The sequence below is a fragment of the Netta rufina genome, assembly GCF_964035555.1.
Source record: "Netta rufina genome assembly, chromosome: 7".
Lineage (NCBI taxonomy): Eukaryota > Metazoa > Chordata > Aves > Anseriformes > Anatidae > Netta > Netta rufina.
The window spans coordinates 35758837-35772093 of NC_140130.1; positions in this window are offsets into that span (position 1 = coordinate 35758837).

Sequence of the window (13257 nt, forward strand, 5' to 3'; positions counted from 1 at the left end):
ACATTTGAGCAATCTAGCAGGCCTGCTGCACAAAGCTGACCACAATGATTCTTCCCCTTACATTTTTGGCCCAGGACTGACTTGTCAAAATAAGGAATCAGTACCTACTGTATGCTCTTACCTGTTTTTTAGCCAATAAAATAAACTCTTGAACTTCAAAGCTGTAGCCAAACATTTATCAAAATAAAATAAAATAAAATAAAATAAAATAAAATAAAATAAAATAAAATAAAATAAAATAAAATAAAATAAAATAAAATAAAATAAAATAAAATAAAATAAAATAAATAAAAGAGCAACATGATCTGGCACTGCACAATACTGAACAACTTAGTAATAAACCTCAATTAAGTCTGATGATCACCTGGAAACATACATAAATGTTCCCAAACAGTTGTCCTTGGTTCTAGGGAAAGCAAGGAGGAAAGGGGTAACTCTTCTCCTGAAATGTCACTTGGAAATATGCTGCCTGGTGCTGCAGTATATATACTATATGTATATGTAACTAGAAGAATTCCCGTAACGGGAACTAATGGTGCAAACAACAATTGTTCATTCATCCTATATGGACCAACAAACTAATATTGAAGTTCCCGCTGAGGAAGAAGCAGTAGAGTGATGAGACAAATCACATTGTTCTCCAGCAAAAATTGTCTTGATGGGTCAGGGTTGGTTAGCAAATACTACTGCTATGTTATATTTTCTTTTTGAGTGGAATATTTTAATTATTAGTCCAATATATTTCTCTAGCTATATAGATAACATCCACAATTAATTAAAATGCATCAAATGTAAGTTTTAAACATCTACAATTTAATTGCCAAAACACAGTAACTTCAAGTTAATTCTGTTATTCTAGCCTTACAGTGCTGTTGGACGCAGATACTCAACAGATTTTGAACATCCTAGCTAATACATTCAGCCCCACTCAAAAGGTCCAGTAAGGCTGTCCAACAGGTACTGGATGAGCATATGAGAGGAAAAATTACGTTGTGCCAGGGCAAACTCACATTTTCTCCAAAGACTTTATGAAAAAGAGATATTTATTTCTGTTTTACAATTGATAGTAATTGAGTTCGTTTTAGTGACTACCTGACCTACTAATTTTTCTTGAAAATGTGAACTGGATGTCTGCAAAGTGATTCTTCAAGAAGAGCCATGCCAGGCAGTGTAGGAAACGCGCTGCAGAGTGGTTGTTAAAGATAAGTTCCTTAGAAGTTTGACTTGGCATCCTTCAATTACTAGTCTAATTATTCTTCTATTATTTAGGCAGTGAGCCAAAGGTTTCCTGGGTGCATGGGAAGTTAATAGGGGAGATGAAGCAAGATTGTGAGGCCAAGTCAGCATATGTTCATTAAAGCCCGATTTCTTCAGCATTAAATTTATACACTGTTCCAACAATGTGTTACTATGTCTCTGTATTTAATGATTAAAAATATGCAAGAATAATTATTTACAATATTTCCTGACCCAGTTTTTCAGACATCTATTCAGAGCTGTATCTATTAAAAATAAAAAAATAAAATATGGAGGAATTCATTGGGAAATTTACAGAAAAGAATATGATGTCTCCTGTTCATTGCTGGAAGGAAATTAAGGAGTTTTCAAAAGCTTGCCAGTAATCCCCACTGCTTTCTGGTATTCAACACTGGATATATATAATTACATATGAAAAAATTACATTTGAAGAAAGTTATTTAAGTTGCAAAGCCAAGTACTTGAAAGTTAAGAAATGCCATTTTTACAATTGCCCATGCAATCCTGATTCTTCCCGCTTATGTATCCAACTCCTAATATTAAAAGAGAGGCAATGGGAAAATATTACACGATTATGTAGTTAAAGATTGTATCGTAATGCATGTGCTCATGGGAGCAGAAATAATGTTGCAGACATATGTAACTGTAAATCTGGCATTCCTTAACATACAGACCTTGCCTATGCAAACTAAATAACTTCCTTTTAACATAATTTTATGTCATTTCCTGTTTTGTTTAGTTTCTAAGGAAATATATAAAACAAATCACCTTATGCACAGCTATTTAAAAATTAATTTCTTCAGCCCAGGTCTTTCTCTGTGCTTTTCTCTGCTTGGCTCTTATCCTGGTTCACTTTCTTTTCATTGCAGGAGTCGGAAATCTCCCCTGAGGAGGCACCTGTGGGTGTTACGGGATGCAGGGGCAGGATGTTAACCATGAGGTTTGAGTGATGCTGTCCTGTCCGGGAACACACTCACCCGCGTGACTTACCGATTTCCTGGCCCAAGTGGTAAAGGTCAGCCTCTTTGGCATTTTACCAAAAATCACCTGTGACTTGAGAGTGAGATGGGAGAAATGATGCTTTTTAAAAACAGTTTATAGTTCAATTAAACCTAAAAGGTCTTTCATGGGACCCAGAAAAGGCACTTCTCTGGCCCAAAGGCTTTCTCCCTGCCAAATTTTAGGAGTCTGCTGCAAACCACACAACTGCTGGAGTTTACCAAATAAATAAATAAATAAATAAATAAATAAAATCCCCAGGAATCTTCCAAGCATGAAGGGCTGGGCAGAAACACAGCTCCCACCAAGATGCCAAAGGGAGCCACAAAGAGGCTAAAACCATGAGAGGTTGCCACTGGTGACAAATGGAGAAAATGCAAGGTCTCTTCTGAATTTTTGACACCAAGAGGTGCCCAGTGCCTTTCAGCAACAGAACCCAGCCCAGCCACCAGCTAGGCAGCACCATAGGGATAGGACAGAGGAAAAAATCTACTGTAGATGTTAGAAACTAATCCAAATTCTTCCTGGCAAATCTGTCTTTTTTTTTTTAGTTGGTTGGTTGGCTGTTTTTTTTGTTTGTTTGTTTGTTTGTTTGTTTTTGTTTTTATATATATATATGTTCATTTCATGGTCAAAGAAGATGAGATTTAAAAAAAAAAAAAAAAAAGTGTATTATTGCTAGTTGTAGTGAAAATAAATACACCAGCCTCCTCCACCCTGAACTCAATACAGAAAGAAACTAAGTTTCATTCAGCATTAAATGCAAAGATTTCTATTTACTTATATTTAAAAATGGGCTTAACAAAAGCAGGATTTCATGGCTCACTGACAAACAACTTTTAAAAGTCTTTACCATTATAATGAAGAGAAAAGATATCCAAATCTCTAGATTGTCTTAAACACATATCCAACCTCAAAGAATTTTTATTAACCTCTTGCTGCTCCCAAATTCAGAAAAATTCCCCCAAATTCATACTTTAAAGTCCGACATCATAAGCTGCCAAACATCTCAGAGTAGCTAAACACCACAATCAATGCTGCTCTGCCTCCAAGGTCATCTTGAGGTATGTGTATCGTATGGTGGGAGCTAAAATGGGGAAGACACAGTAACACATATATCTTGCATTTTTAGTGTACAGTGTGTCTATGTAGAGGCAAAGCCTTGGTTCTTATATTCCTGCTTCAAAAAGCAGGGAGCTGTAACAACGAATTTGCCCTCAAACTTTGTTCAGCGTGTCTACTCACAAGTGTCTGCTTTCTGTGCAGTGCACTATCCTGAGGAACCATTTTTACCAGACAGCCCACATCATCTCCTGCAGTCTGAAACCCTGAGCTGTGAAGTGGCCTTTCCATGAAATATTGGCAACCTGTCTTAAGCATCATTTCATATGTTTTATTCTATTTGCTTTCCGTCAGATCACCTTGCCTTAAACCAGGGCTATGCAGGCCCCAAATAGGGTGTTGGACAGAAGAGACCCAACAGACAGGGGGTTCTCCCCAACCTCTGGAGCAGCCCTCACTGCCAGGGTGGGAAGGTAAAGGCTGATCACCATGGCTGGAGGACCTCACTCTGACTCAGGTCTAGTCAAGTGTATTCCAGAAATTAATGGGAAGTGAATACAAGTGTATGTGCAAACCAGAAGCCTAGAAGAAAAAAATGACGGCATCATGTTAACTAAAAGCTGCTGTAGAAACCACACAGCATATGCAAACGATTAGGTTATATTCCGCAAGAACCTGATTCTGAGCTAATTTTTGTGTGATGATCTCATCGTGCAAAACACGGGCTTCAGTCTTCTCAAACCATGACTGGAAGGGTAGCTCCAGCTGAGAAAGGACTGCGAAGTTATGTGTGATGCCGTGCCCTGGCAAGCTTCACCTGCTCCTGCACACCCCACTTATCTCTGCTGCTTGGAGCAATTCCATGGCCAAAACTTCCCAGCCTTGCAGTTGCAACGCAGCACAGCTGCCAACATGTCAGGGACACCTACCGGTTCCTAGACACCTGCTCCGAAATATCTGCTCTCTGCAATTAAATATTTAAATGATGCTTCATTTATGAAAATTAGATTTTAGGGGTGAATTAGGACTAACTTAATTATTATACTAAAATATGAAAATGATAGTATATTATTAGAAACATATTTTTCTTGCAAAACTGTGTTTGCGATCAAGCCAAGAAAAAAAAGTTATGAAATAGACTTTTTATAGTAGGTGTTAATTCTGAATAATTAGGATTAGGCACTGGGGATTTGCAACCCAAATAAAAATTACCTAATTAACCCTTATATTGGCCCTAACAGGGAAGCCAAATCATTCAGCAATTAAAAAAAAAAAAAAAAAAAAAAAAAGCCCTCCACTCACATATCTAGTAGTCAAAGACCACAACGTGAATCAAACAATCAAAGACATCCCTTAGAAAATATATGTAAACCTGATGAGAGATCCAAACAGCAGGGATTTGGATTTTCTGTGATAGAACAACATGACCCAGATATTTTACAACCATATCCACAATTAAGAAAAGTGAAATCAACGCAGGTCTTTTTTCTTGGCATGCTTCTAACACTCCTGACACCATATCTTTATACTGATTTTTACTCCTATATGGGCATTTTTGTCTAGAGGGTTTTCTTGAGGATCATGCAACATGTCCAAGAACTGATGCTTCCATGGGAAGAAAGCCTGGCCAGGAGGGACACACAACGGCAGGGACCAAAGCCTCCTCAGCAACCCTGGAAGCCCAGCCCTGGGCATAGCTCCTTAGAGCTCCTTTTGATTCATGGCCAGGAGCTGAGACAATGATCCCTCCCTGCAGAGCTCCTCTGTAAGGAGCCCTGGGCAATGACAAACCAGAACAGGGAGGGGGAAAGGAGGTTCTCATGGCCATAAGCAGGACTGCATCGCTGGAACAGAAAATTTTCCTCAGTCAAGAACAAGGGTAGATATTATAGGCTCATATAAACAGAGCTGGAAAAGACCTCCAGACCATTTCTCTGCCTGAGGTATAATATTCAATACATAAACACAAGGTAAAAGTACTCTGCTCCAGTTCCATATGTTTTAAAGATCCTTGTATTTTCATTTCAGAGACAGACTTGGAAAACTGCAGAAATATGAGCTAGCACTCAAGCTGAAACAAGAATCGCCAAACTTTGAGGTTGCCATGGTTTGAGATGCATGCAAAATCAAGTCAGATCCCCTCAGATATAATCATATTCTATGAATTAAGAAAACAGGGGCGTCTGTCCAGCTTTTCACAAGAACAGGTGAAACATGCCAAACAACAGATCCCAGACTGATGCAAAAATGGGGCACCAAATTCACTCTGTAGTTGTAATTTCTCCACTCCTATTGGTGTGGAATGATGTATAATTATTTCATAACATACCTGTCTGAGAACATTGTGTTCTTACTGATAATCTAAGCAAACTGCATATGAACACTGAATAATAAAATATGCTAGCTCAATCAAGATGGAATTTTATGTCAAAATAGTTTAATCACCCTAATATTTAGCCAATAATATTTACAACTGGTGTTAAGACCTATCTGAAACCTTAGTGAATGTTTATAAACTTATGCTATGTCATGAGCAAAAGAAAGAGTAAGTTTTGTAATATAGGCTCCTCCAATTCAAGTAACCATGAAGAATACTGTTTAATTTCTGATCACTTTTTTATGTGTGAAAATTATATGTTGCTATTCACTTAACAAACACTTGCTGCCCTTCATGTTACAGAATACTCATCCTTCATTTTGTTTAAAACATGGCTCAAAGTCTTTCCAGGTGGGCTAAAAAGGGGAAGGGGGGGCAGCACCATGCTGGATCTGCCCGGGAACCTAAAGGGGGAAGCTCCCTGCTACAGGTGTATCTCATGGGGGCAGAGTAGGGAGGTCGAGTAGGGTGAGCAAACTGCCCTCACCAGCCCCCAGAAGTCACAACTCATCTTTGGTGAAGACTCCCTCTTTGAGACTGCCTCCAGCAGCTGCTCTGGGCAAGCCAGTATATCCATATGCCTTTGGGCTACCCCTATGGCACCCACAGTGCACCTGGGTATGGGTCCCTGTAGCACACTTCTCATGGAATCACCCTGGGTTGCCAACCACAGACCATACTCTGCCTCCCAGGAAAACATGGATTTTGCTCAAGGTTTATAGATTCAATCAAACTTCCTCAAATAATTCCCATGGAAGGACTCCATATACATGAGGCTGAAGCCTTAATTTTTTAAGTTTGCTTTTCCCCTGCCATACAGATTACATACATAATTTGATTTCATCTCATTCAATTTTAAAATGATTAATCTTCTAAAAACACACAAGTGGTCCCAGCCCAGGAAAGCCTGGGCAGGTGCATCTCCATTGCAAAGCAGAGACCCATTGATGACTGGGATTTCCTCTCCCTCTAAGCACACGAGCACCAGGAGCTTGGGAGCACCAAGTCCCTTACCCAAAAATATCATCCCCAACCCAAAGGACAAGTCAGCAAAAGACAAGTCCCCAGGAACCCCACGATGCCCAAGCAAGGTAAGGCACCATTTTCCTTTACTGGAGAGTCACCTCCTGTAACATAGGCTGGATTTCCTTCTCTTTAAATCTGAAAACAATATAAATTGGAGATAACACACAGTCCTTAATGCTTTCCATCCTCTTTGCAAAATCTTTTTATAATGCTCAAATAGTTGGCTTCCAGTGATGATATTATAATGATCCTGGGGAGTACTAAGAAACTGAGAGTAAATTCAAGTCAAATACATTTTAGAAAATTAATACAATATCACAGACCTTATATTGAATAATTTTCATTACAGGATATAATTCTCTTACTGGGGAAGAGCAATAACATGGTGATTGTTGATGTTGCCAGTGCTCTCTTGTAGTTTTTTTTTTTTTTAAATCTGCATTTCTTCGGCACTAAATTGTGCCGTTATAGTTGCTCGGCAACCATAACTTCTGCACATGCACCTCCCATGGTTTTGTAGCAACAACAATCTTGTGATAACAAGGGGATGGGTATCCTTTTTGCAAACAAGATTCTTCTTGATATGTAAATTTATGCCACATTTTTATGTATTATGTATGGCAAAATTAAAATAATTATTTCATTTGAGTAATGAGCCTTAAGTGTTGATTTCAGTTTTAGAATTGCAGGAATGGACCTGCTGAAAATTTGATACCAATAAACAGGGGGAAACCACTGGCATATAGTAAAACAATTATATTCTCTTTGGAACACCTGCTATTTACATATTTCAAATGCAAAATACAAAACAGGGGTGCAGATAGCATTCAGGGTTTGTGTGATTTTGAGGTTTTGAAAGTAAAATACAATTTAAGAAAGAAAAAAAATATTAAGAAAAACAAACTCAAAGTAAATTCAGTGCCTGCAGATCAAACCAAAGTTAAGATAATCTTCTTAAGAAAAAAAAAATAAAAAATGATCCTTTTGGGAACATCTCCAGGACTTGGTAAAGACCAGCACTTCAATATACACTTTTGCTTGGAGATTATAGTGCCTGTCAGAAACTTGGGCATCCCCAGAGCAAGAGGCAGACACAAGGTGCTATGTTCTCACACAGAACACAAACCTCAGTACAGTGAGGACAGTCTCAAAGGGGAAAAATATCTCAGCTTTTAAGAACCCCCTTTTGCAGAGGAAAGGCTGGTGGAAAGGCTAATGTCATAAGAAATTGTACCTCAGCAGGACCTTCCTAGGAAGTTCCAGTTCCAAATGAAATATAACCTTCTGTCTACCTGTGATATACTGATGCTCACCATTTATATTTAGCCTCACTTAGAGGCTATCTGAGACCCTACATGCCTGAGTCCATAACAAAGGGCAATGGCAGAGCCAGGGGACACAGCAAGAGTATCTGCAGGGCTCTGAGCAGCAGCCCTGGGTGGAGCAACCACACCAGTGTTACTGCAAAGGCTTAACTCCCTGGGAAACCAGGAGCAGCCTGGAATCTGGACAGGGAGCCTGAAAGAAAAAAAAAAAAAACAAACAAACAAACAAACAAACAAAAAAAAAAACCACTACTCCCAATGTTTATGGGTTTGGTTTTTATTTTTTTGCTTGTTTTTAAGCCTTCAGAATGGTCACGTGCTTGCAATACATTTGTTTTTATTCTTATCCTCTGTACAAAGATAATAAACTAAATGTAGTCCTTATAGAAATATAATCCCTCCTGAAAGAACATCTACTAACCAAAAAGATTCTTTTTTACTAGTTTTATTCAAGGAAAAAGCAAAATAATCTACATTTCTCTTTCAATTAACAGAGGACAAATTAATCTGATATTGCTTAGTGAATTTGAATGAATCTTACTGGGCAGCACCTCTGAGTGATTTTAATCATTTAATGTAATAATATAAGTTTATTTCTTTTCAGCTAGGGTGGCCTTCATCTTTTCACACAAGCACTATTTTAAGACTCAGCTTTGTTTTATTCTTTGACAATCACTTTCTCATTTGAAACAAATTTCTCCATCATAGACAGTCGTTTTTCTTTGTTTTGGGGATATACATGTAAGTGGCAAATGTACTTGGCATTGCACAAGAGGGAGCTGCTATGCAGACCAGGGAGGTCATCTCCATTTCAATATCCTAGTCAGGATATTCTGCAGCTTCTGGAAAGCCTTGCAAGCACCTGAACATCATGTCAGTTTATAAAGCTCCAAATGCTTTAAATACAGTCTCTTTCTCAAGCACACCATTGTTCAGTGCTAACATCTCCATACAGTGTGATCCATGATGGTTTGTCCGCATTTATGCTGAACCACAATGCCTTAAGAATTTCAGTTTCCTATTGCCCTGGGACTCCACGCACATTTATCTGTGGACAAGCAGAACTGTAAATACAAAAATAATAAAAACAAATAAATAATTCATACTCTTTCAAGCAATGACTTTTGTAGTGATGCAAAGGAAGCACTTGCTGAAACCAGCCTCCTCTTCCTCTACCAGCATAGTTTTGTGTATTTTTGCCAGTTACCTGTTCAGAAAACCCATCTCACACGGCCCATGCATCCCTCACCACTCCCCAGATATGGAAGTATTTAAAAAGAAAGCACTTTATCTCAGACGTACCATCAGAAGTGGCTGTGCAGAGAAGCTGCCACGTCACTACAACACCATACATTTCCCCAAGGAAGCTATGGTCCAGGCTCCAAATATAATTAGGAGAAATCTCAAGCACTGCTTTAGATTACGTATAGAGTATCATGCAGTACTGACATAACTATAGAGAATATTTCTTAAAGTCTTTAATCATCAAGCCAAATTTTGTCTTCTTTACTTATAGGTCATTTCTTTGACAGAATAAATTATGATTAGCCCCTTAGTTTAAATGTAAAATTTAGCAGAACTATAGTGTCACTGCTCTCTGTGTTCTTTCTTTCAGTATTTCTCTTTCATTAAAGCTGCCTTTGAAATCTTTTACCCTCTACTGTATCTGAAGCCCAGTGAGGACACTCTAATTTCTGAAGCCCTGTCTGTGCTAAAGGAAAATGTGGAGGCTTAGGCTCCCGCATCGTTTGTTTTTTTGCTTTTTTTTTTTTTTTAAGGGTAAAAAGATCACAGTATATCTGGTATACAACAGGCAGGGAGCAAAAAGCCAGAATATGGGATGTGTGGGAAGATTTTCAATGCAAACTATGCATTTTCTCAGAGCACAGTTCTTCCCTTGATATCCAAGGAACAAGACCAAATAAAAATAATTGCCTTGGTTAAAGCACAACTCTTTCCCATCCCAAAAATTCTATATGCCATATATGTATGTGCATATATAAAAAATTTACTCTGAACAGAGACAACTTATGAAATTCAACAGGCTCATCCCTTTTGAACATCATAAGCTTTGCTGGCCAGGCTCATGTATTTGTGTATAATTTTCACTGCCTCCAGATACCTTTTTTCTGTCCAATTCTCTTTGCTTCTAGGAAGTGTTTGCAAAGTGCACAACCTCTATATGCACACCCCAAACTATGCTCTGCACCCAGACTTCTGAGTGAGTATCCTTATTTTCAAAGTACACGCAGGAATCACGCCAACGTCCCACCTGAGAGCATGCAAGGACTCAGATGCACAAAATGGGACAGTGCTTGGCTCGTGCTACCATGCTGCACTGCATCCAAACTACCATGGATAAGCACTTTCTCACAGCATTTTCACAGGACCCTGGGTGCACATTAAGAGGCACAGTACATTTGTTAAAGGCGACACCAGAACCAAAGCAAAAGGAAAAAAAAAAAATTGACCCAATATTACATTGGTGGAAACAGCTTCATCTACTCCTGCAGTTCTACTTTGAGCAACACAATGCCAGCAATAAGAAGGGTCATAATAAAAAGTGTTAGACTTGCCAAAGCAATATTTCACTGGGCTGAAACATCTTATTACACAGCCAATGAGATTGTTTAAGTGCTGAACATTTTGCAAGTTAAATCTCTATAAATATGACTGCAAAATGCATAGAATAGCTTAGCCATAATGGTTAGCAACTGCCAACCCATGTCCTATAGAAACCTAAAATTGCATCAACATTTTATAAAAATAGGAATTTGAAGTCTGGAGAGGGTACAGTTATAATGCAGTTGGACCAATGCTATAAAACATGAAAAATTTCATTCTGCTGCAATAATTCTGCTATTCTGATGCAGGGTTTCCTTAAAAATGTGCATCTGCATTGCCGTATTTAGAGATGCTCATGATTCTTTATGATGTATTTCCCCAGAATCGGAAGATTTCTTTTGGACAGTGGATCATTTTCAGCAGGGAAACCTAAAAGATTTGCTACTACAAGGGCCCCTCCACTTGGCAAGATAGAGAGTGCATGGGAACCTTGTGTCATAAATTTGAGAGGTCTGTGGAAACTGGAAAATGCAATCCAAAATCCCCAACCCTACAGCACCTCAGAGCTGGAACAGCATTACTATAGGGGAAAGCTGGCCTGAGGTATATAAAGTTGCAGAGCTACAGTTCCTGCTAACCTCCCCTTTCACACCTCCTGCCTGTCTCCAAATCCCTGCCCCAGCAAAGCCTCCCTGAGTAGGATTTCCAGCAAGCACTGGGTGTGCAGCCCTTGGGGGTCTAAGCCATTAATTCTGATCTCCTCATACCATAAAACTGCAGTAGATCCTGTAAAGTCCTTTAGGAAGTTAGGTGTCTAATTCCCATTATCCAGGGCCATTGCATAGAAGAAGAAAAAAAAGCAATTAGGGACTGTAAACTACCTCTTAAAATTTCCATATGAGATTTCCAAACTTGTTTTGAATGATCAGATCCTTTGGGAGGGCTTTTATCTTTCAGAGGTTCTCACCCTGTGTTCGAAAAGCAGAGCAGCTAGAACATGACTTACTGTTGTATAAACTTGTGTGAAACAGTGTACAACAGAGCAGTTCCAACTTCATATAATTTTCAAAGTCTATTTCATGGAAAAGATCTTATTAAAAAGAGAGGTGGAGAACTTTTCCTTGAAGAAAGGCCAGAGCATGAAATTTCCATTGTAACTTCCATAGCAATTTGTAAATAAATATACCTAGTAACTAGTAATTAACATTTTATTAGATAAATGACTCATGCTTGCTAAATTACCATGCATAAATATGCCATTAATATGCAGCAGAACTTATAGTTCAAGGCTATCAGCAATGTAAACATATGTTCGCACACTTCATTGCAGTGTACTCATATCTACATTCGAGGACTGCTATGCAAATGTATCGATGATTTAGGGGGCTCCAAACTATAAGGGAAAGCCCCGTCTTTTGATTGAGCTTAATCTGATGATGGAATGAGTTTGCTTCAGCCCACAGGAAGACAGATCCATCATTGCAGAGCAGTTTTGCTCTTTGCCAATTAGCAGTGGGCAGAAAGCCCGACATTTCTGTAACAGGCAGAAAATGAAGTTACCTAATGACTGACGAGGAAAAGAGCATTTTATGTCCAGGTAGGAGCCTGCGTTCATCCTAGACAGTGTACAAGTAAAGTAAGCCAATTCATAGCATGATGTAGTTGCAATAGGCAGAGCTGACCCTATCCTGTACAGGTGAAGCGTTTAGACATGATTTGCAAAGTAAAGCTTCCCTTCTGTCCATCCATCTGTCCTTCCACCCAGCAGTATAAGCCAAATCAAGTATTTCTGACTCTCACTTGTAAAAGAATCTCATATTACCACTTTGGCCCATTTTCCTATAACCCTGCGTGCCCCCACCTCCACAAAACCAGAGCATTTTCCCATGACTAATGGAGATGGCTACATTAAGCATTGAGGCAGGGCCATGCCACTCCTGTTTCAGGGCTGCAGGATTGAAGCACAACAATATTAAAGGCTTTGCCCACAACTGCACAGGACAGCTGAGATTTGAATTTGAACTTGTATTTCAGAAATGAAGAGGAGAACACACCTGAAGTTATTTGAGCATTTTTTCAGCCTGAGCAGGAAAGTTGGCAAATGTGCTCTGCTCACAAACAACGTAAAATGCACATATCTGGATGGATGTTTTCCATAACAATGCTCTGAAAAATTGCATTAAATCTCAGATGTTATCCCTGGTTTTATAGAATTGCCCAGAGAGACAGACACCAACAGCACTATTAAGTATCAAGAAAGTACCAGGCTTGTTACAGGAGCTTTATGAGAGCCAAGGATCAAATATTTTTTCACAGTTTTATGTGGATAGTTTCATGAAAATTGATCAGGTCTAAAAAGTCACAGTCCAAATGAAGCTAAGGTTAAAGATAATTTATACATGATATTCCTAATTTTATTCTGAGCCCTTTTATTACTATGTAGGCCTTTATGACTTTAAAGAAAATGTCAGTGGCAGCAAATGACATTGTACTGAATAATCTAGTTATGAGGGAAAAGACATTTAAAACTATTCCATACCAGCTTTGCTCTGTTCTGCTGAACTTACAGTTTTATCCTGTACAGCTGGGCAAAACTCCTGCCTGTATTTTTAAATCCTCTTCACGGCTGCTCTGCAAACCACTGTC